Source organism: Periplaneta americana, chromosome 16 (assembly GCF_040183065.1).
Source record: "Periplaneta americana isolate PAMFEO1 chromosome 16, P.americana_PAMFEO1_priV1, whole genome shotgun sequence".
In the NCBI taxonomy this organism is placed as follows: Eukaryota; Metazoa; Arthropoda; class Insecta; order Blattodea; family Blattidae; genus Periplaneta; species Periplaneta americana.
The window spans coordinates 75,511,563-75,537,563 of record NC_091132.1 but is presented as its reverse complement, the minus strand read 5'-3'; the positions used below and the strand labels follow the sequence as shown (position 1 = coordinate 75,537,563).

General features: G+C 35.4%; 1 protein-coding gene across 4 annotated transcripts in view; it reads left to right on the top strand.

Annotated features, from left to right (window-relative positions):
* qtc (quick-to-court) overlaps nt 1-26,001 on the top strand; it is a 148,560-nt gene that overhangs the window by 37,064 nt on the left and 85,495 nt on the right. For 3 of the 4 annotated variants that reach the window (XM_069849594.1, XM_069849591.1, XM_069849593.1), the window contains exon 1: nt 11,316-11,437. The exons of the other annotated variant lie outside the window; for it this stretch is intronic. The gene's annotated coding sequence lies outside the window, so the exon portion shown is untranslated. Of the gene's footprint in view, nt 1-11,315; nt 11,438-26,001 lie in introns of those variants that run through there. 4 annotated transcript variants of the gene reach the window in all.

Below are 26,001 nucleotides of genomic sequence, written 5' to 3'. Positions count from 1 at the left end.
CACTCAATAATGGCACTGCAAGACTTTGTCTCGCGAAGTTATCTTGTCTGAAGAGCTACATCTCTTCATATCGAATACGCTGCGTCCTACTTACTTGGTAAGATGACAGCCGAGGACATTTTATTGTGATCTTTATCTCCTAAATTAATACATGAATCCTGCGATATTGCATTTAATCAAAACAACTCTGAGAAGGTTTTCTCATTCTTATGTTTCTTATGTCATTCTCCGGTACAGTTATACAATTATTTTACTATATCATCTTAATGACACTGAATATACCAATAAAGTAGTTAATAATAACCGTTATTATCATAATCTACTGCTTTGGCACGCTACTGTGACCATTTTGAATCAACATTAGACATTCACACTACACACAAAGAATGACAAACAGGAAAAGAGACACATATTCAATCGATCACGAGAGAAAACAATTTCACTCTTTCTAAACAAATTGTGTTACTATAGTATCACTGAATTGTAAACATTCATATCTCCAATAATAATAATAATAATAATAATAATAATAATAATAATAATAATAATACTTAATTACTTACAAATGGCTTTTAAGAAACCCGAAGGTTCATTGCCGCCCTCACATAAGTCCGCCATCGGTCCCTATCCTGTGTAAGATTAATCCATTCTCTATCATCATATCCCACCTCCCTTAAATCCATTTTAATATTATCCTCCAATCTACGTCTCGGCCTCCCCAAAGGTCTTTTTCCTTTCGGCCTCCCAACTAACACTCTATATGCATTTCTGGATTCGCCCATACGTGCTGTATGTCTTGCCCATCTCAAACGTCTGGATTTAATGTTCCTAATTATGTCAGGTGAAGAATACAATGCGTGCAGTTCTGTGTTGTGTAACTTTCTCCATTCTCCTGTAACTTCATCCCTTTTAGCCCCAAATATTTTCCTAAGAACCTTATTCTGAAACACCCTTAATCTCTGTTCCTCTCTCAAAGTGAGAGTCCAAGTTTCACAAGCATACAGGGCAATATAACTGTTTTATAAATTCGAACTTTCTGATTTTTTGACAGCAAACTAGATGACAAAAGCGTCTCAACCGAATAATAACAGGCATTTCCCATATTTACTCTGCTTTTAATTTCCTCCCGAGTGTCATTTATATTTATTACTGTTGCTCCAAATATTTGAATTAATAATAATAATAATAATAATAATAATAATAATCTGTGGCTTGACTGCCGGCCTCACGTCCACATGCCTCAGCAGAGTGCTGGAGATCATCTAACCTGTATAGGGTAATGTATAGTCAGTAAGATGATTCGCCAACAAGATTTCGTTAGTCACTGTAGTTCCCCAAATTCATCGCGGGCACTGGTCCCATAAATTGGTCGAAATTTTGTGATAAATTTCCTTCCCTCATGAGAACTCGAACTAGTGTTCATTCCATATATGTAGCTAGTTTAAGGGATGACGCTTTAAACCACGCGGCTGCGTTAAGGGATAATAATAATAATAATAATAATAATAATAATAATAATAATAATAATAATAATAGTGTTATTAATATTAATAATGGAAACAATAAAAAATAATACGTTTAAGTGCTCTTCTCTGTCACAAAGTTTTTCTGTTTCCGAAGCTTCTTCCTCAAACCTGTCAGGAAATGTCAGCTCACGAGTCATGCCAAGTATATTTTTGGTCGGAAGCTCTAAATCGCAGGTCAGCGGTATTTTCCTTTGTCCGGATCGATAGAGGAGAAACCAAATGACGTGCGAGAACTGAATTCATTTCTTTCCGGCTGAACAGGCTTCTGCTTTTGATATAGAATTATTCTAATATAAATTGAAGGAATGATTACTTATAATTGATAGAATACTATAGAAATTGCAAAGGACTAATAATCCAGCTAGGGACATACAAAGAAGAAGGATTCTAATGCGTATAGGTCCTTCTATAACGTTTAATATTGTATTATTAGCTCTCATACTAAAGCGTACAGTAATTTTCGTCTATTTTTCGCCCGTGCTTGTGTGTATGTTGTTTGTATGTGTTTATGTGTATGGGATTGGCTATGTGTGGTATATTGATATGTTGGTGTATGTGTTTGTTTATCAGTATGTGTAGCCTATATGGCCGGAACTTTACATTATTACAATTAATATTTTTAAGGGAGAGTTTAAAATCAAGACGCTTTTGAAAAACAACATACATAGATAAAGCTCTTGATTTATTTTTTGTTAGTTCATCCATTCTTCACATTGTCACTATTAAGTAATAAGCAAATAATAATTTTTTAACTGCAATAGCAGGTATATTTTACTTTAAGAGAAAATTTGAGATTTTTCTGTGCTTCTGAAACATAATATGTAAGTATTTGTAATGGCTTGGCAACCAATCTATAACAAAAAAAAAACATATTAACTTAGCAATTTGCTCTTAGTCAATCTTAAAACTATTTCAATTATAAAACCATAATTAAAAGTTCAGAAAACGCGTGTCTATGGGCCATTTGCAACCAGCGAGATTTTTTTTTCTTTTGCCAGCTAGTTAAAAATATATGTATATATGCAGTATAGACCACAATCGAAAATAGCACAAATAAACGTATAAAACTTCGAGCTTTGTGAGAGAGAGGTGTTATGTATACGCCAAGAAGGCAGGAAGTTACTCCAATGCTTTCTTGACCTCGGCAGGAATTTAATCCGTGCTCTCTTGATCTCGGCATTAGAATGAAAACCTTGTGGTCAACACAATGTTAATATCCAATATACAACCAAATAGTAGTGAAATCATCTAACAATTTCAGATGCAGCCATCTCTTTAAACATGAGTTTAATTTTAAATCAAACTTTTATTGTCATTATTAAACAGTATTATTTTAAGGTTGATATATCTTTTCGTTAACAGAAAACCACAAATTTAAGTCACACAGGAAGTGTGCACTCAATGCTGGGCTCTGACGATCTGTCAACCCACTTGAGGTATGTGGATATAAGTGAAAAATTGAGGAGGGGTCTAGTATAGTTCCTCGGTAGCTCAGTCTGTAGGGTGTTGACACGTTCAGCAAGGGGTCCTGGATTCGATACCCGGCCCTGGAACAATTTTTCGCTTGTAATTATTGAAGTCAGCTTTACAGGGAGCTATACGTGAAAAGTCAGATTTGTATTGACATATCTTCTTCATTAGATCTAATTTTGTATTATTTTAGGATTAATATAACCTCTTTATTAGTTAGCATTTATGTACAGTAGTGGCAAAAAAAAAAAACCGGACCGACCCTTGTAGTTGATTTCAGAGCCTTGTTCACAGCGACAGCACGATAGACTAGTAACTAAGACTTTCGTGGTTCGAATCCTGCCTGGGAAAGAAACTTTTTTTTGTTCCTTATTCAAATTTATTCTCAATACGTTTCGATTGCAGCGATATTTTATTAGTTAATTAACTTATTATTCCCAGAACATGAATTTTACCAGCTTATTTTCTAATGACTTTCGAAATGGACTACGTCAGCAGTCGAAACTGCAACAATTTTCAATAGATTACTCGCTATCTCGTGAATGCGGGCGTGGCATGCGCAGTGGCTCATTTCGGGGACTTTGATTATTCCGTCGGTCCGGTTTTTTTGCTACTACTGTACATCATACATGATTTATTACGGTTTTTTTTTTAATTTCTTGTTACCGGCAGAGACGAAGAGTTTTCCCGTTCATGTTTGAATTGTGTAGTATTGTAGTATGATGCTTACAAAAATTTCACCCTCAAAGCCGCGAATTAACGCCATTAGCATGTGTTATCTGTATTATTTGGTAATAGTGTTCATATTACTATTACTTGAGAATTACCGATCGAGGACTTTAACAAAGCTAAGTAGGTAACAAATATAATGCTTGCGTAGCCTATGTAAGCTGAATGATGTGATGATTGAGCAAATATTGAGACACGTTTCAGCAAGAGTGGCGTTATGTAATTTAATACCACGCGAGGAATAGCAGCTTTTTCATAAGACGATTCAACATTGCGACACTAAAATTTCAGTTTGAAATTAGGGATGCAAAATCACTTACTTGCTGATCACCACAGCGATTAAGACACGCAGCTTTGGCGCTGCGGGAAGGCTACGATTGTTGGTTCAAGTCCCCACTCTCACCCCTAGGATATGGATGCTTGTTCTTTCCCAATGTGATGTCCTGTGTTGTCTTCGTTGGAGGCCTGACGTAGTGTTGACTCCATGTGGTGGGAAACCTGCCATGTGTATGTCTATCTAGTATGTTAGGCAACGAAATTTCCTGAAGAAAGCTGTGGCCCGCATTAGACTGCCGAGCCACAGATGATGGATGTAGTGTACATAATTACCATGAGTTTCAATAAAAGCAACTAACATCATGTAGAAATAAAATACCACCAATGCTATAGGGCCTACTCTGTTTTTAGCCTATGCAGAGAAATGCTTCTCGCTGAAATTTTAAACGGTCTAACCACCTCCACTTCGAAGAGGGGCTACTGTATAGGGTGTTTCAGAAACTAAGTTAACAAAACCAAATTCAATTAAAGACAGTGTTAAGTTGACAAAACCAAATTAAACGAAAGACAGTGAAAAAATATTTACAGGAACTCACCTTATCAATTTAGCAATCACGAGACGCATCATACTGGGTGTCAAGTTTGACATTCTCATGTTTTCGACATGCATACACAGTAGCACCAACTTATATGGGCCCGTAGGGCCCGAGCCCACCGAATATTTTTTTGCGATATTATTATTATTATTATTATTATTATTATTATTATTATTATTATTATTATTTTTATTATTATTATTATTATTATTATTATTATTAATGATTCGATGAAATTGTAAAATATTGAAAGAAAATTTATTTCCTTATGTGCTTTTCGATTTATACCCAGTTTCTCTGTTTCTAACTATGAGATTACCTGTAAATATTTTAACTGTTGTAGCCTTTATTCTAGACGTCAAAATCTTGATTATCAATTTTTTGTAAAGTTATCAAGAGTGATATTGATTGTGAATCTATCGTAAACAATATCAGCCTTCGTATTCCTACTAAGGGTTTAAGATTTCATAAATTTGTTTACAACAGAAATTCAAAATCTCTCTCTCCAGTCTGTAGATGCATAAAATATGCCAATATGCATGGGAAAAATTTAGATCCTTTTAAAGTATAGTTTCAGTTATTAGCAGGGAAAGGAATTTGGAGTATTATATAGAATGGTGAAACGTAGTATAGATATTCGTAGCTCAGTGACTGTCAAGCGAACTGCGTCACAGAGCATGCACGAGTATAGTCCACTTCATACAAACTTACACGCAACGTGCTGTAAACGTATTTCAGAATAAACAATTGTTATAGTTTAATGTCATATAGTGGACTACATACATAATCTGCATTTCATTTTGAACGACATGTGTTTTTCTTGGCAACGTATAAGACACCAATAAACAACATTACAAATATACATAATTAAATATCAATCTCTGCGTCCTCGCGTGTCAGTGGAAATGTTGATGTCTGATAGACAGTTGTCTTCTGTATGGAACTCGCCTCTGAATATGTATGTTTTTTTTTTTTCTGTCAGGAGCGTGTTAAATTAAAACCTTTATTTACAATATTATGAAATATGATAATATGTATACAACATATACTACAGTATTTACAATATATACAATATTTACAATATAGCCTATTACAGTATCATTAAATGTTGATCAAAATGTAGAACCAAACGAAATGGCATTTTCAATTAATGCTGTGTTTTGTTGATGAAACAATTATTCCTGCTGTGCCTTGTTATAATAAATTGTAAATATAATTTCCAAATTTTCAAAATACAACTTTGCTCTGTTGCAAGGAAGGAAATTTTTTTAACATGGAAAAACTCCGCTCTACATCTGCAGAGACAATTGGAGAGAACTTGCAACAAGATACGTCAATTAAATTCACATGTTGAATGACGTCATTGGGACACGTCTTTGTTAGTACATCTGAAATCCGACTAAGAATACTATATCTATCATTTTAATCAAACTATGTTCATATTTTCACCAACACGTTTTCCTACTTCACATTCTACTGCACTCAGTTTATTTACAATAGTCCTCATAATATTTATTTGCTCAACTAGTTCTATTCCTAACTTTTCTAACCAAATAATGGCATCCGGTAAATATAAAAAAATTGACTTAATATCCATGACTTCTTTTTAGATTGTTCTATCATTTAGCAGTTCCTGGCGTATTTGAAACGCAGCCGCGTCATCGGGAATTGTTTCCTGAATTTTAATACTCGATCTGGAGCTTTTACAAATATAGTCTTTCAATTTTGTATTGTTAGTTGGTTTCACTTTCGGCATTGTACCTGCACTTCACTACTCTGAACTGCAAACCTGCGTGTTGACGTTCTTATGCGACAACTGTCCCGTTCACCTGTTGTTGACGTGCAGAGATCTGCGAGTATGTCATGGAGGGTAGGACTTGGTATAAAGGGTTGTAAACAAATGACTGTGTAGATGCCAATACTAGCTTTTATTACTCCAAATTCCGTTCCCTAGTTATTAGTATTTACTGTCCTTGTTCTCAATATTTTATTTATGTATGTTTTTGTTTGTTTAAGGTATTATATTATTTATTATCGCCCCTTTGTATCTTCTGTCTGTGTATTGTGCTGAACTATAATTGGCCTCTGGCTGTTGTTCAGCACACAGATATTAATAATAAATAATACATTAATAAATTATTACTATTATTATTATTTATGAGATTTATTTAAGTTATAATTCAAATATTTGAGCCCACCAGATGTTTTCCAAAAGTTGACGCCGCTGTGCATACATTTTTATTTTCCGGAACGGCGTTCCGGAAAGCCAGTGAGTAAAGGAATATATGAACGCAAAATACAGAACTACACTAGGTTTCCTAATTCTCTCTTTTTTCTCATTCTTTTTAAACATTTGTTGCGACGAGGAACAATGTCGCCACGTTCCATTAAATATTTCTTATTGTCCCCGTTTCTGTTGCACCGGAATCCAATAACTTCTAGTACTTTCCACAATGAGTTACGTGAAATTTTAATTTGTATTGTTTCGTATTTTATGAGCTTCCAGCAAAATACCGTCTACACTCTACAGTGAAGTAGGTATAAAACCTTCTTTATATAAGGCAAGTACTGTCCGTCTAAAAAGTTTCCTGATTAAATGTGTCCAATGTTGTAACTGTAACAGGTCGCGAGTACGTTTTTTGGAAGAGCTTTTAAGCTTTCCTCACTATTCATTTTCTTTCATGTAACTATATACCGCAATTTTAGACACAATCGCTTTAAGTGTTTTCTCCATAACGTGACTAACGGAAATTGTCTTCCATTACTTGCATTTTCATATTCGCTCTAGAAATACAGGGACATCATTTTATTTTTACTTCAATTTTTATTGTACCTAAGTTTTTGAATGTACTTCACTCCCACCCCTTCTACTAATGAAATTCCAACTGTCCTCCACACAGAACCAAGGCCGCATATAGTAAACAGTACTGAGTTAGTGAGTATAGTACGTTCCAGAAATATGTTCGTGTTTTCCAGTGACGAAAGAGTTTCAATATTGAATTACATGTTCGCACAGGTACTTTCGTCCGTTTGCCTACGTCGCATCCCGATTTCCCTCACCTGCTTCTCGCCCCTCTGTAAAGGATAGTGGCTGGGCTGTCTTAGCTCTTTCCTGAAAACATTAATTTCTGTTAGGAATTGGACGTCTAAGTAATATTATACAACTGTTTAAAATACCTTAATAAAAGAACCTCGTTAAGTAATTAACTGTCATGTGATTTTCCCCCTTTCTACTATCCTGCGACATAACCACTTGAACTGGCAATAGATAGCATGTCTGAGTAATTTTATCTGCGCGAGTCGGCCAGAAGTGAAGATTGAATTTACAGTACGTAAGGTACTCTTTTATAGAGTAGGTACAGAATTATTTCAACATGAGTTACTGGTACGAAGGACGAAACTGGTAAATGGAATTAGATGCAATAGTCTATAGTCGATAATATGCACAAAATAGCTGAAGCCTGTATCGAAATGAACGGCCACCATTTTCAAAAGTGTGTTTAAATATCCATATTAAGTTAATGATTTTTTTTTTCAAATTTAACTTCATTCTGTATATTGTACGCTAATGTGCTGTAGACAGTATAATATACACTGCATAATGAATACGTTCGTATGGATAACTCAGTTCGTGAGTAAAAACACTTATTGTTAACACTGTACTGTATCTTGATTAATGAAAATTATCAAACTCAAAATTGCTATATTTCCTAGTTTACGTAAATGGATGAACTACTTTTCTTCCCTCCTATACCTAGTAAAGTGATTTGTTTGTATTTTATGCTAGTATCATCGAACTCCAGTCGTGGAAGGGGGTAGCAAACGGTGTTTCAGGTTCTCAACCGTTTATCCAAAGGTATAGCCAGGTTAATATTAAAAATGTTAGTAAAATAAAATGATGTCCCTGTACTAGTAAAAAGACACACGACTTTCTTGGTATCAGGGTATGTAATGGCATCTACCACCTATTACAGTAAATAGAAAGTAATTACGAAGCACATCAACACCAGCAAACCAGTCACAACATCCATAATCTTGAATGAAAAGTAATTGTGAATGATGTGTTTAAAAATTGAACTTAACTAGGTTACAAGCAGACCTAGATACAGGGAGAATAACAAAGAACGTTAACGTGTTGTAGGAACATCCTGTGAAACAGGTATACGGTAGTAAGTAGTGCATCCCCAACGTCTCTTGTTACTGATTGGCAAGGTTCGCCATAACGTGTAAACGTTTCCTTCGTACCTCTCGTCTCGCTTCATTTACCTGTCTTCCCACCATAATCTGAACACACGTTCTCCCCATGAAACAATACTAACAATACCATCCCATTGCACTTCTTCATACTCATCCTCTTTCACAATAGCCCTGTCAAGACTCTGGAATTCGCTACCTGCTAGCATCAGGGACTGTCGAAATAAAATTGAATTCAAACACAAACTTGCTAAGCACTTGATCACTAATTGAAACTCGTTCAGACTTGGCTTCTTTAAATAATTCTCATACTCTAGCACAAAATATTTCAATATCCGGTAACTTCATCACTGTATAATTTTATTCTAGGTTTAATTTTTACTTAAGTAAAAAAAAATCTTTCTTTGTTCTTAACTTCTACAATAAACTGTCCATTTATTAATCAGTTAATCTTTTAGTACTTTGATTTTATTGTATTTGTAAATTTAATATTAATTGTAAAATTGTAAGTGTATTCTTAATCCCCTGGTAGAGGGGAAGAGAAGGCCTGATGGCCTTATATCTAGCAGGTTAAATAAATACATATATTCTATACTATACTAAACTTAACGGCTTTTGGAGGGCTGGACCCCGGACTCTCCATACACTTAGGCACGCTTTGACCTTTGTGCGCCCTATTATGCAATGATTGTCCAAGTTCGTCAGGTGGTCTGGGTGATATTCGTGAATCCGATGCTGAAAGGTGGGACGATGCAATGGGACTAACATGATGTGGGTTAACAATACAGGACATCACAATGACACGTAGCCACCGGCGTAACTCAGTTGGTAGAGACGCTTGTCTTCTGATTCGGAGCTGCCCTCGGGCGTAAGTTCGATTCCCGCTTAGGTTGAGTACCTGGGTCCTATTTCACGAAAGTACAGATTACAAATTACAGGCACACAATTGTACAAGTTGTTAGAAAGTAACATATTCTGTTTCACTAAAGTACATGTAAACGATTATAATTGCAAGTGAATTTGTACAAAGTTACAGGCGTTATTTCTACAATTGCACAGTCATTTCTTGAAAAGAGTACAAGTTAGTACATTACACTTGTTGGGTGCCATTACAATTCGACCTACCTTCGGAGGTAGGTTAATTTATGTACAAGTGATTGTAAAGTGAATATTTTATATGGTGTATATCAAACATGTGATAGTTGTTCCGAGGAAGAAGACAATCACAATGTGTTCGTTCGTCGGCGTAGAACATTTAAAACGCGAACAAATGTGTATTTTGATAATGTCTTCGAGTTCAATGAGAGATTTAGAATGACTTCATTTAAACTGACACTGGCTTGAAAGATGACGTCACTTGTGCACCTTCTTGTGCAATTGTATTTTTCCTTATACAAATGTATCGTACTAATACTTCGTGAAACGCATGTTACACAAGTCTTGTCAAAACTGAAGACCGTACTTGTACAATTGTAACTTTTAACTTGTTATTTCGTGAAATAGGATTCTGATTGGGTTTTTTCCGAGATTTTCCTCAACTATAAGGCAAATGTCAGGTAATCTCTGGCGAATCCTCGGTCTCATCTCGCCAAATACCATCTCACTATCACCAATTCCATCGATGCTAAATGACCCAGTAGTTGATACAGCGTCGTTAAAAAATTACTAAAAATGACACGTGGCGAACGACAATGTCTTGGTGCAATTTCAGCCACGTATGTCGTTGCCACATAACATTAAATATGTGTACTTTAGCCAGTGCGTACAACACAGCCAGTAGGATGATAACATTGGAAAAGCCACCGGCGTGACTAAGTCGGTTAAGGCGCTTGCCTGCCGATCTGAAGTTGCGCTCGGGCGCGGGTTCGATCCCCGCTTGGGCTGATTACCTGGTTGAGTTTTTTCCGAGGTTTTTCCCAACCGTAAGATAAATGCCAGATAATCTATGGCGCATCTTCGGCCTCATCTCGCCAAATATCATCTTGCTATCACCAATTTCATCACAACTAAATAACCTCGTAGCTGATACAGCGTCGTTAAATAACCAACTTAAAAAAACATGGAAAAATTAACGTAAATATGACGCTACTAGTCATGATTCAGCATTCGTAGAGAGCTGGGATTACGAAGTCGATCATGTAGCCCTCCTTCCTATAGCAGCATAGGAAAACCGTACTACACCAATATTTCACCTCAGCCTATTTGTATTTTTGCAGATGATAGATGAAATGAGGGATAGGTGGAGAGTTGGTGAAATGATGAAGGGAAACGGGAGTACCCCGATAACACCCTCTGTAATGTCTGCTTTGGCCACCAAAATTCCATCACGACATGGTCGTGTATACTGTGTACAACAAGCTTAATTCTGCATAGCAAGAATGTAAAGTTCCCTGTTTTGGTTCGGAGTAGCGGGAATCACAAGCTCCGAGAATCGACCTGAACACAGAGCACAGTGGCCTGTATCGTAACACGGTAATGAAAGTGTGCGTACGATGAGTTAATGATGTGCCGTTGCCATGACTACGAGCGAGAAGAAAACAAGCGGGGAGCTCCCCCCGCGAACTAGGCAGCCACATCGATCAGCTGCTCGCTCGCTCAGTCTGGCCTAGAAAGTGGTCGAGTGTGTACTGTGATACGGATACTCAGGTAAGCGCATGCTTAGTGTTGTCTGCACGTGCCGTGTTGACGTGTTCCGTGTTCGGCACAGATTGGGCAGTAACACATAAATAATTGAAACTTGAAACTGAGGCGTTTTGTGCTGTACTTTTTTAAACTTACACAAAGACTGTACGCTGTCAACATATGTTAGCTCAGACCCTAGCATGTATTTTTTTTAATTCTATATACACATAAGCTATCCTTTATGTGAATTGTTGTTGAATATAAACGCCAACCTTAAGAATTCTTGCGCTATAATTTCTTCCAAGCTTGTTAAAATTGTATGCGTTCAGCAGACTTTCGTTGTCTTCAAAATACTCTTCATGAGTTATTGATAAACATAAAGGCGAAGAGATCCTGTGCTAACGTTGTGCAAACTTTCAGTAAACTGTATACATTTGACCCATGTTAACTTCATACTAGAGCATCTGAGTTGTTAAATTTCACAAGCTATGTTCTACAATATATGGGTAATTTTGTTAGGTTATGCAAGAAAATTCACATGCCGAAGTATCTAAATGTTTTCTATAGTAAACTTTAGTATTTATACAGGGACATCATTTTATTTTTACTTCAATTTTTATTGTACCCGAGTTTTTTAATGTACTTCCCTCCCACCCCTTCTACTAGTAAACTTCCACCCGTTCTTCACACAGAACCAAGGCCGCATATGGAATCAAAGTCATCTTACAGTATACAGTACTCAGAGTATAGTACGTTCCAGAAATATGGTCGTATTTTTCAGTGAATAATGTGCATTCATTATTGAATACTGTGTCCGATTGGTTACGTCGCTTCCCGGTCCCCCCCACACGTATCTGCCGGCCCCTCTGTAAAGGTCAGTGGCTGGGCTGTCAGCTCTTTTCTGAAAACATTAATTTCTGTTAGCAATTGGACGTCTACGTAATATTATACAACTGTTTAAAATAATTTAAATAAAAGGTCCTCGTTAAGTAACTGTCACGTGATTTCATCCCTTTCTACGATCCTGCGACATAACTAATTGGACGAACAATAGATAGCAATCTGAGTAAATTTATCTGTACGAATCGGGCAGAAGTGAAGATTGAACTTACAATACGTAAGGTACTCTGTTTTCGAGTAGGTACAGAATTATTTCAAGAGGCACAGGATTATGGCCTCCTCATGTCGACTGATGCTTTGCAATATTTCTTTCGGGGTTACTGTAAAAAATTGTGTTCGTTAAACATCCTACAACAATAGAAGAATTAAAGAATTACATTCCAAAAACAATACATTCAATTTGAGAAGATATGCTTAAAAACGTTTTCGGTAATATGTAGATTCACAAAATAACTGAAGCCCGCATCGAAATGAACGGCCATCGTTTTCAACAATTTGTTTAAATATCTAGATTTTGATTAGTTTTAAATTTAAATGCACTCTCCATATTGTATGCTAATATGCTGTAGACAGTTTTTTTTTTAATTTTATTGGGTTATTTTACGACGCTGTATCAACATCTAGGTTATTTAGCGTCTGAATGAAATGAAAGTGATAATGCCAGTGAAATGAGTCCGGGGTCCAGCACCGAAAGTTACCCAGCATTTGCTCGCATTGGGTTGAGGGAAAACCCCGGAAAAAACCTCAACCAGGTAACTTGCCCCAACCGGGATTCGAACCCGGGCCACCTGGTTTCGCGGCCAGACGCGCTGACCGTTACTCCACAGGTGTGGACCTGTAGACAGTGTACTATACACTGCATAATGAATACATCCGCCTAGATAGTTCAGTTAGTGAGTAAAATTATTATTATTATTATTATTATTATTATTATTATTATTATTATTATTATTATTATTATTATTATTGTACTGTATTTTGAGTAAATAAAAACCTAACAAAAATTATCAAGCTGAAAATTGTAATAGTTCCTAGTTTACGTAAATGGATGCACTACTTTTCTTCCCTCCCATACCTAGTAAAGTGATTTGTTTGTATTTTACTCTAGTGTCATCAAACTCCGGTCGTGGAAGGGGGTAACATAGTGTTTGCGGTTCTCAACCGTTAATCCAAAAGTATAGCCAGGTTAGGCTAATATTATAAATGTTAGTAAAAACAAAATGACGACTCGGTATATAGTGGAACTGTAATCAATAATAATGATATAACTTAACCAGAAAATTCATACGTTTATATTTGCAATATATGTCCTTGAAGCTCTCTATGATGTTTGTTATTCATCAGAATGTTTATACTTTGAACTTTCACTCACTGAATTATTCTCCGGAGGCAGTGCATAAAAAAAAGAGTCCTGCAACTTAGTGTCAATACGAAGCCGGATATCGTGAAGCATTCAGTCTCTTGGAGATCAAGATTGCGAGGTTTCATTTCGTGCAGTCCCAGATCTATTTAGAAATTATGGAGGGGGAAATCTTTGTACCATAAGCACTGAATTGTATTTATCCGCGTTTTGAGTTTGTTGATTGGTGTTTGTTAACATCTACAGATATTGTCCATTAAGACCTCCTTCGACTCTGGCAGTCTGAACAATTTTGTCTAATGCAATAACACATGCAAGGCGGAATTCTTTATCTCCATTGGTAGGACGGCGATGATTATGGAGTTCAATTTTATTTTAATGCGAATGAGAATTGGTTGGCATATTCAAAGCCCTCACTTTAATAGCAGAAATCTTTTGCGTATCGAGAATCTGTAAAATGGAATATCCAACTTTATACTTACTTATCTTCCTAAGTATTCATATTGCTCTCTATCGCCCTTAAGAATACATTGTTCTCGGTCGATTTTGAAATCGTGAACTCGGGTCTACTAGCAAACATGGTAAGCAGTGCACTATCGAGAACAACGTTTAGATTGTGATTGAATCTTCGTTCTCGCTACACACACACACACACACACACACGTTGCGTGAAATTAAACTGAGAAATGATGTAACGTGAATATACATAGGCCTAGGCCTATATGTCTGTAAAAATAAATTAAGCGAGTTTTTGTAAGGTTGAGGATCAGTGGCAGGTTAGGTGTGGTTTGTTCCGGCTTTGGTATGCCTTGAATATACGCTTTAGATTTAGATTCATCCTGGACCGAAAAAAGGAGTACTTTCCCGCGTAGTGCAACACAATGGTAATATCACTGGGTTACGTTTATTTCGTGTATAAATACTTGAGGAAATTAAGGATTGAGTATACAGAGTGGAAGGGGTATAATTGCCATTATTTTAACTGATGATTGTTCTTGTCATAAAGAAGAAAAATTTCCTCACAATTTTTTTTCTAATTGCAATATTTAACTAATTATTAAAATTTACATTAGGCGTTTCGCAACGTTGCTGAATGGGGAGGAGGGAATTTACAAGTTAGTACACAGTACAGCTCAAGCGGATACAGACATACCGGTACAAAACAGATGCTCTGTTCTAATGCAGGGGCGGACCGTTGTTTACATAAAACGAACAGCAAATACAAACTTTCAATCTCTTTAATAGAACTTTATGGCAAATTTCCATTTTATTTAACGATATGGGCAATACTGGTCCATTTTTTTATTGTACGTCTAAAAAATAATAATTGTTTACTGCACAAAATCACACGAACGTTTTTAAATGCAATATTTTAATCTCTCCCGCTTCCGTAAACCAGTACCATTTATTAAGAAACTTCTGTTTGTGTGATTTTCGAAACGGGATAAGAGACTCCTAGTTTCTAATAATCGTTGAGAAACTGGTACAAAAGTTCGCCGATTAGGTAACCTTCATTGCGGAAAACATTGAAGGTACATCTTTTTGCCTCACTTGAATTACGACGACTTTCTCCATAAATTAATAACATATGATATTCCTAAACTGTGAATGACATTGTAAGTTGTTTATTGAATACCCTGTACTGAACTGTCATCCACTCGGCAGTAGACATATGGACAGGGAGCTTGAACTCGGCTGACATGTACGTATGTCTGTGCAGAGTACTGCTTGCTCAACACGTTGCCACGTCTCTCACGCCAGAATATTAACAAATTTAAGCATGCAATTTTATTTAATTTCACGAAAACGTAATAGAACACACAAATATGTATTTAAACTAATATTAACTCTTTGCTAGATACACCTACTGATGTAATTGTTTTCATAATTTTACTAACGATATAAGCAGTACAACGGGAATAAAATAAGAGAAGAAATGTTTTTTTCTGGGGAAACTATCAGGTTTTGACCTTATGTTGGACATTTTTTGATCCTGTAGACCAGCGGTGACCAAAGCGGGTTTCGTGATTACATCGTTAATCACAGACATTCAAACGGGTACGAGGAGTTTCCTGTGCATTGCTGTGTGTTTCATGCAGGTACTGAAGGCAAGCAGTGGCGGTATCATGTTGCTCTACAAAGTCTGTCTCTACAAGCAGTAAGAGGTGGTTTGTTGTTCTGTCGGACAAAATGTAATATGCTTACTTTGCTCAACGGTTCAATTAGGAGTATATAGAAACATTAATTGCCACGCTAAATAATGTATTATTATTATTATTATTATTATTATTATTACTGACCACTAAGTATGTGTTTCTATAATTCTTCTGTACGTGCATGAATATTATATTTTTAAATCTTCTCCCCAGAAGGATAAAATTATTGAGTTTTATCTCAGTTTTAATCACCTTAATATTTGGATGAGGGTAACTATTTATTAGTTATTCATTTAATAATAATATTGTAGAAAAACTGATTCAATATTATGTGCCAACGAACTGTTAAACCCCAGGAATTGACATGTCTTAAATCATAGCCAGGAAGAGAAAGATAAGATAAATAAATGTAAGGACGTCAACTACCTAATGGGGTTTGAAATATCTCGTGCTCTAAAATCTTTTAATGTAACAGAATTTCTCAAAAGAGTAATGATTTTAATAGCTTAAATAACTTGTCCATAAGAAGTTTCCAATTTTGAAAAAACTACGAATTTCTCGACAAGTATTGAGAGAAGAATTTAGAAAATTCCTGATTATATTCAAGAGGAAGGTTAAAAAAAGAAGCAAGAAAAATCGTACATTATTCACTGGCTCTTGATCGTAGCAGTGACATTACTGATACAGCAAAGCTTGAGGTTTTTATCCATGGGATTGATCAAGATGTTAGTACAGGAACCACCACTGTTTGTAGGTTTCATGCCAAGTACCTTTCCTCCGTCTCCTTACTTCATAGCCTGTCTGTCGCATGTAATCACTGCAGCTCGAGTTTTGGTCACCGCTGCTGTAGACAGTCCCCGACGACTGTGAAAAGGACGGCACTTATACCCCTTGCACCCTGTATAAGAAACAAATATATTTGTGAGAGGGTTTGGTTGATTTATATTGATCATATCGTGTCTTAATTAAATCATTATGTTTCTTAATGAAGGTGAGAATAGAGGAAATCAGTTGGGGATAGAAATAAGAAGTTAGGGGCCTATAGTAATTTGCGAAGAGTGAATTTAAACTGTTATAGTGTGAAGAAATGCCTAGAGATAAATATTAACAGGGAAGGTTAGAACGATAGAAGTTTAAAGGAAAGAAAAGCAGAATTGTAAAAATATATATAATAAATATATTTAAGTTAAGTTATAATGAAGAATAGAATAAAGTACTTGAGAGAGAAATAGTAGGATGAAGTTATAGGTAATAGTAAATGTTCATGCATCTATTTATGAATTTGAGGAAAATGAAGTTATATAACTTTTACTACAAGATTATTATTATTATTATTATTATTATTATTATTATTATTATTATTTAAGTTAAGTATTAAAAGAAGAGGATTTGAATAAGCTATGTGTTAAATTATGTTACATGTCAAAGTCATCATCGACCTAGATCCCTAGAGGAAGCAAACTCACTTTATTTTATTCGGGCAAGTTTCTGCAGCTTTCTTGTTTGATCCAAAACGTGGTTTCTAAGGTGATCCGACGCTAGAACGTTGAAATGTTGCTTTCGTCATATCATACATACTTTGACGTCAGACAAGGCTGCCAGGCAACTGATATTGAAGTTTAACTGTCAAGGACTCGTCCTATCTATTGTAGTGTAATCTAGATTTCTTTAACAACAGGATATTAACTGTTGCGGCGAACCGCAGTTTTTTTTGTTACTTTGCAAAAAAACGCACAATTGGAAGTAATAAATCTCTCTCTTGAAAAAAGACCACTACGAGTAAAATGGCATTGATTTTGTCTATAAATGATTTCAGGGTCGATTCAAGAACTCGTTACATCCCACTTTAAATGTCGCTCCTATACAGGTCTACAGGTTGTAAAATATGAAATAACTTATAGTTTTTCATTTACTGTAATCAAATTTTGTAATAAAAATTATTATGTAATCCTAAAAATGTTATTATGATCAAAATCGTGTATAATGGACACTTTATAGCACAAGTGTTATAAAGGTTACCTAGCAACGCATAAATAATGACGTAATACACAATAAATTTATTGAAAGAAAAACAATACATTATCGCCGCTCATAAATAAATGAAAATTGTCTTGTAAACGGAAACAAACCACGGCTTCAAAAAAGACTATGACGTTATCACATGAGACAGATGGCCACACGAAAATTTCAAGTCATTTTGTAATTTATTTCCAATTTATAATGCTAGGATGTCATAAAACATTGTATTCATCTCGTGTATAATCTTGATTCTGACAATTTTAGAGCTCACTGGTGTTATTGCGCCTAGATCTAGAACATGACTATATGGCGGCTCCTTCATTGTGAAGAGAGAAAATTTAGGAAATAATTATTAATAGTAATATACCGTATTTCGGTGTCCACCCAGCATCGTGATGCACTTGGGAAGCTACGATACCGTAGATAGCGAAATCCGGTTACGAAAACCAGCTATAACGGCTAGGGGGATCATCGTGCTAACCACACGATACCTCCATTCTGGTTGGATGGTCGTCCACCTCTGCTTTGGCATGTGGACTTGAGGCCAGCAGCCGGCTGGTCGGTCATGGTCCTTCATGGGCTGTCGTGCCTCGGATTATTTTTAATATACCGTATTTACTCATGTAAATTTCTTCCTCGCGTAATTTCCTCCCAAAGATTTTTGGGATGATATTTTTCAGAATGTTATTTTCCTCGCCTAATTTTCCTCTTTTACATAAAAAAAACTGATACACATTTTCCCTTCAAGAGCGTCTTTCGTGTATGTTAAAAGTATTGTAAGAATACACATGGAAAGTCCAAAGCCATTATTAAATTATTCTTCTACAGTGAACAAATCCTATAATTTCTCTGATGGCACGGAAAATAATCTGGATTTGTTCTCTTATTAAAATATCAGAGTGTCAAATATGTACGCTTACAGTATTATCGTTACTTAATTAATAAGTTAATTTTCATAGGAATATTTTACGCTTGAAGTTGAACGCCATCATCCGAAGTTGTCAGGATCGAGCTATCTATATTAGAACTGACACTCACCAGTACAAAGAAATCCGCAAAACTGCCCGATATAACTAAAATTATATTATGTTTATACTTATTTAGTACTGGACATTAATTTGATTAGTATAATTTGTTTGATGTTATGGATGACCAGTTTAGTACTTAATATTTTGTATTCTTTGCGTAATTCCCCCCTCCCCTTTTTCGCTTCCCAACTTTTTAAAAAGAAGGGGTGAAATTACACGAGTGAATACGGTATAACCCTTACAAATAGCGCATAGCGTTTAATTTTATGTTTTTATTTATTTACTTTTTAATTTTGAGTAAGGATATTGAGCATTAATCAATAGTCAAAACCATTACAGAATGACAAAAAACTACATAAATATTCCAGTGCCACCTGTCTTGTGTATTTATGCGGATTTTCTTGGATAGATAACATTTTGTAAAAGGGATTATATCCTCCTATAATTGTCTTTGTTCTTTCATATTTAGGTTCGTATTTAATTCAACGTTTGCATTATTTTCGGAACTGTTGATTACTTCATTATATAAATCATAATGTTATATGTTGGATATTCATCATTCTGTCACCATAACCAATTTCATTATCATTAGGACTTCTGTTCTTTTCCTTTTAGTGAGTAAAACCATGATGAAAATTTACCAACCTAGTAATGAAAAATTATCATTGTTAATTTCTTTCAGTGATTTTTCTCTTCATAATAATGTTTCATTTAATTTCATGGCCTAGGTACTCTATACAAAAATACATCTAACTTTGTGTAAGCTTTTAGGGCCGTTGAAAGAAATGTTATTAACAGGGAAAGGATTTATATGTAAATACATATTTACTTATAAAGCTAATATAATTTATATTTTGCATTATCTTTATGTTTCACAATGTGTAGGGTTGAAAAATCCTACTTTTATTTTCCATATTTTTCCATATTTTAGAGTTTAGTACATATTTTCGTTAATTTCCATATATTTTCCATATTTCATATAAAACAGTCCATATTATATTAGGTTTAACAATAAAACAAAACAAAATTCCATTAACTTTTAAAAATACATTTCAACAATAGAGATTTAAACACATGTTCAGTAATCCCTTTAACATCAGAGTTATTTGAAAATTAGCAGTCCTATCAACAATGGGAAAGTAAGTTACAAAACTGTATTAATTTAATTTAAAATTTTTAACAGACTTCAGTTGTGCAGCTCAACAGTTAAATGCCAGTCAGAGTACACATAGGTTCAGTTTTGTAAATCATACTATAAAGACGGTAAATATGCCAAAAGTACGTCATTCAGTCAATTTAAAATCAAAACTAACAAGTTACATTTCAGAATTTAAAGAAGATGGTTTATCAACTGACAATAAAATATTATTTTGTAATTTGTGTCAGTGTGCAGTATCATCTACACAAAAGTTCCTGGTGCAACAACACATTACAACTAGTAAACATCAGGCCAACAAACAACTAAATTCCAAGCAGAGACAATTGTTTTTAACACAACCAACAACATCGAATGTAAGATCTGAGTTTAACATCGACCTGTGCCGTTCTCTCATCTCTGCTGATATTCCTCTCTACAAACTAAAGAATAAGGTCTTCAGGGAATTCCTTGAAAAATATACTCAACATACAATCCCGGATGAGTCAACACTTAGGAAGACGTATGCTCCATCCATCTACGATGAGACAATACAGAAGATAAGAGATGAAATTAAAGATAGTTCAATTTGGGTTTCCATTGATGAGACTCCCGACAAAGAAGGTAGACTTGTTGGTAATGTAGTTATCGGTTTGTTAAGTGAACAATATTCTGAACGAATTCTTTTACATTGTGATGTTCTAGAAAAGTGCAATAACAAAACTATAGTTAAACTGTTCAACGAAGCTATGGGTATCCTGTGGCCAAAGGGTATTATGTACGATAATGTGTTATTCTTTATTAGCGATGCTGCCCCTTATATGGTCAAAGCTGGACAAGCATTATCTGTTGTATATCCTAAATTGACTCATTTTACTTGTGTGGCGCATGCATTTCATCGTGTGGCAGAAGTGGTCAGAGACAATTTCCCTAAAGTAGATTTGTTGATTTCATCAGTGAAAAAAGTATTTCTCAAAGCTCCCAGTAGAGTTAACGTGTTGAAAGAAATGTACCCTGAAATTCCATTGCCACCAAAGCCAATTTTAACTAGATGGGGTACATGGCTAGAAGCAGTTGAATATTATGCCGAACATATAGACTCTATTAACAATGTTCTCCTTGCATTGGACTCTGAAGATGCAGTCTCAATTGATACTGCGAAAACAGTTACCTGTGACATAAGTGTGAAGAATGACTTAGCTCACATTCAGCATACATTTTCATGCATCATAAAAACGCTCAAAAGTCTCCAAAATAGGCACCTTTCACTATCTGAAAGTTTTGAAATTATAAATAGTACTGTGGAACAACTGAATCGTGGTAGAGGTAAAGTTGCAGATGCAGTAAGAGCTAAGGTGGACACTGTACTTTCAAAAAACCCTGGATATGAAGAACTACAAAAGGTTGTTGCTGTGATGAGTGGTGAATCAACAGTGAAGATTAACTTGGACTTATCCCCAGCAGACATTGTGAAATTGAATTATGTACCAGTTACTTCTTGTGACGTCGAACGCTCTTTTAGTCAGTATAAATCTATCCTCAGAGACAATAGAAGAAGATTCACTTTTCAGCACTTGAAAGAAATGTTTGTAACCTATTGTTATGGTAACAGACAATAAAAATTGTGTTTTGTTGAAACTACATTGGAAGATAAGGTACGTCCATTATATTTTTTGTTTAGTTTGATTAAAATGTACCAATATTTAACGTACATAGTCATTTTTTTTATAATTTTAAGTCCATATTTAATTCCATATTTTGGTAAAAATCCATATTTAATTCCATATTTTGGTAAAAATAACTACATATATATTTACATATTTCATATATTTTTAGTCCATATAAATCCGTTCCCTGGTTATTAATGTTTAAAAGCACATTCAGTGATGTGCATGAACTATTTATGTTTCTATAGACCTACGTAAAATTTAATACAGATTTTAAATACGTAAAAATTAATAGACGGAGTCATTTAAAATAACAAGTTTTGTTACACTGTTTAAACCTGAATAAATCTTTTCCTAAAGCAATGGTTTAATATTACTTTGTCCATACCTGTGGAATAACGGTTAGCGCATCTGGCCGCGAAACCAGATGGCCCAGGTTCGAATCCCGGTCGGGGCAAGTTACCTTGTTGAGATTTTTTCCGTGGTTTTTCCTCTATCCAATATGAGCAAATTCTGGGTAACTATCGGTGCTGGAACTCGGAATAATTTCACCGGCATTATCACCTTCATCTCATTCAGACGCTAAATAACCTAAGATGTTGATGCAGCGTCGTAAAATAACCTACTAAAAATATTACTTTATTTATTTTCTACAATTTTTGTATAACATTTTATGGTAGAATTGAAATTATAAAGCTGGGAGTGATATTCTATACGCCTAAGAGGCTACGCTATAATATACTGTATTATGTTGTACTGTACTCGCACAGAATTCATAGTGCACAGATCTCGAAATTCTGAATGTGAGTAAAACGCATTCTTCAGAATAAGCAGCAGCACTCAGTACATGTTATATTAGGTCATAAGAAACTTTCTTAATCTATTACAACGAATGTACTCGTAAAACAATATTACATTGGAGTTTATAGCTCAAAAAATAATTATAGGTACGCCTAAATGAAAGTTATGGGACACTATGGAGTTTGTAAAAACTTTTTTCCTACTGGGCTAATATTAATGAGATTTACAGGGTATGTTTAGAGTATATTGAGAAGTAAGAGTACCAAGTTTCCAGTTTCTATCATTAAAAGTTTCGAAATTTTGGGGTTAAGTCTGTTCCTCGATTTTTGAAGAACATATTAACTGAAATTTATGTGCTTTGGATATGTTGTAAAGTAAAGGCAGATAAACAGTTCCAGGTATTATTTTGTTTCGTACACCGCTGTGGAGCAACGGTTAGCATGTCTGACCATGAAGGGAGTGGGCCCGGGTTTATAGCCTGATTGCGACAAGTTACCTGGTTGAGGTTTTTCCGAGGTTTTCGCTCAGTCCATTAAGAGCAAATGCTGGGTAACTTTCGCGTTTGACCTTGGACTCATTTCGCTGGCATTACCATCTCACTCAGAGGCTAGAGAACAATAGCTGTCGATAAAGCGTCGTAAAATAACTCAATTAAAAAGAAAAACGTTATATCAAAGACAACAAATCTAAAATAAAAACAAATGCCCAATAATCGATTTTTAATCGAGAGTGCCCCGTTAAAATTATTAACGATTTCATTTTAAATTAATTCGCTAGTTTCCTAGACACTGAACTGATTAACATTTTCAGTCTAATGCCACATTATTGTTATTATTATTATTATTATTATTATTATTATTATTATTATTATTATTATGAATGCCACATATTTACAAAGATAACAAATAATACTGGAGGAAGAGAAAGTTTTTTTTTTCTGAAACGGACTGAGGAAATTAAACTCCAGACTTCTTTAATTCGAATTATGTTTCTAGTCTGTTCTGTCATTAGCAGCTAATGAGCGCGTGTATGCAAGGCCTATCTGGTGTTGCGCAAAACCTGGATTAATTACAGTACCGTTACAAGGCGCTCTCTGGGCCGTGACTGTAATTTCTGGATACAAACCGCAGTAGTATAGAGACTCAAGTCCGGCTAGGTAATATGGTTCCCATCCTTACGCGACGCTGCCGGAAGGAAATATCAAACTATAGGCCTATAATTTTGCTGCCTAAGTCTCGTGTTACGAAATCCGCGCTGGTTCGAGCTCTCATGGGAGAAGAATTTTTCTCATGAAATTTTGGCCAGTGTATGGGACCGGTGCCCATCCAGTATCGTTATGCACTTGGGGAACTACAATAGGTAGCGAAATCCGGTTACGAAGCCAGCTATAACGGCTAGGGGGATCATCGTACTAACCACACGATATCTTATTCTGGTTAGATGATCGTCAACCTCTGCTTTGGCATGTGGACGTGAGGCCACAGCCTGCTAGTCGGTCTGGGCCCTTAAAGGGCTGTAGCATTATTATTATTATTATTATTATTATTATTATTATTATTATTATTATTATTATTATTGATCTATAATTTTAACAAATGTTCCAATGTAATTAACGAACACCGCAAACTTTGCAAAATTATCGAATAAAAATAAAATAAATAATTAATTAATTAAAAGATTAGAAAAGATAAAGAGGTTGGATGCTAACATATTCAGATATGGAGTCTCCCAATCTAGCGATGAGAAGATTCAGTTTCTAATACTAGTATTTCTATAAGGCGCCATTTATTGCCTCTGACGACAGAATGACAGGCAAGTATAAAGATTAGCGGAGTTTAATTTTTGAAGTGGGCGAGAAAAGTCTAGTAAATTTTAATGTAACCCTCTCACTCAGGAACATTTTGTAAGTCTATGATACGTTCTCCCGGGTTTGCTTATACAGCGAAGAAAATCATGCCAAGAATTTTTATCGACACTAAAAATCCATCATTCCCTTCCAAGAACCACTGACCTAATGAATCATGTTAACTACTCAGGAAGAACAAGACAGCAACATTTTCTGTAGTCTCAAGATGTGCTAACAATTTCTGTACGTTCACACATCTAATATTTCATAATAATGCATTTAATATACCTATTTCAGTCTCATATCGCACTCGGCGAAGATTCTCCTGCGAATACTGAATCGACGTTTATACTCATTCTAAGATGAAAGGACAGTGGAAGAAGAGCAATTTTGCTTCAGGAAGGGAAAAGGTACGACAAATAGAACTACTAAGAACAATCTGCGAAAGATACCTAGAGAAGAATAAAGAAGTATAAGTTAGTATTTGTGGACTTAGAAAAGGCGTTTGACGGAGTGGATTGGAACAAACTGAAAGATATTCTCAAGAAAATAGGCGTGGATTGGAAAGACAGGAGGCTGTTCAGTAATCTTTATATAAAACGAGTCAAAGTCAGGATAGGAGAAGAAATGTCTGAAGGAAGTGAAATAAGGGGAGGAATACGACAAGGAGCCCTACGCTGTTCAACATAAACTTGGAGGATTTGATGGAGAACTGTTTTCAAAACATGAGAGGGGCAATACTAGGAGGAAGAATAAAGTGCATATGGCATTGCTGATGATATGGCATTGTTAGCAGAAGAGTAGACGATACTAAGGGATATGCTGCTGGAGCTAAATAACAGCTGTGAGCAGTAAGCGGTGAAGATAAATGCAAACAAGATGAAGACCATGATTGTCGGAAGAAAAATAAAGAAAGTAAACTTGCGATTACTAAATTAGGCAATAGAGTAAGTGAACAGTTTCAAATACTTGGGGTGTACTATAAGCAGTAACATGAGCTGCAGCCAGGAAGTCAAAAGGAGGATAGCAATGGCAAAGGAAGCTTTTAATAGAAAAAGGAGCATCTTCTGAGGACCTCTGGAAAAAGAACTAAGGAAGAGACTAGTGAAGTGCTTTGTGTGGAGTGTGGCTTTGTATGGAGCAGAATCATGGACATTACGACGAAGTGAAGAGAAGCGACTAGAAGCATTTGAAATGTGGATATGAAGAAGAATGGAGCGTGTGAAATGGACGGACAGAATAAGAAATGAAGCTGTGTTAGAAAAATTGGGTAAAGAAAGAATGATGCTGAAACTGATCAAAAAGAGAAAAAGGAATTGTTTGGGTCGTTGGCTGAGAAGAAATTGACGACTGAAGGATACACTGGAAGGAATGATGAACGGGAGAAGAGTTCGGGGCAGAAGAAGATACGAGATGATAGACGACATTAAGATACAATATATAGATCATATGCGGAGACTAAGAGGAAGGCAGAAAATAGAAAAGACTGGAGAATGCTGGATTTGCAGTGATCACTAAGAACATATTCTGTTATTGAATTCCATTCTGAGATAAGAGGTAGATGTAAGGCGAAATTTATTACCGTCATCGATAAGCTGATAAAAAGACGATGACAATTTTATCAGAGGAATTTACACATCGTTCCTACTTAGATACCAAATGATACCACCTGTAGT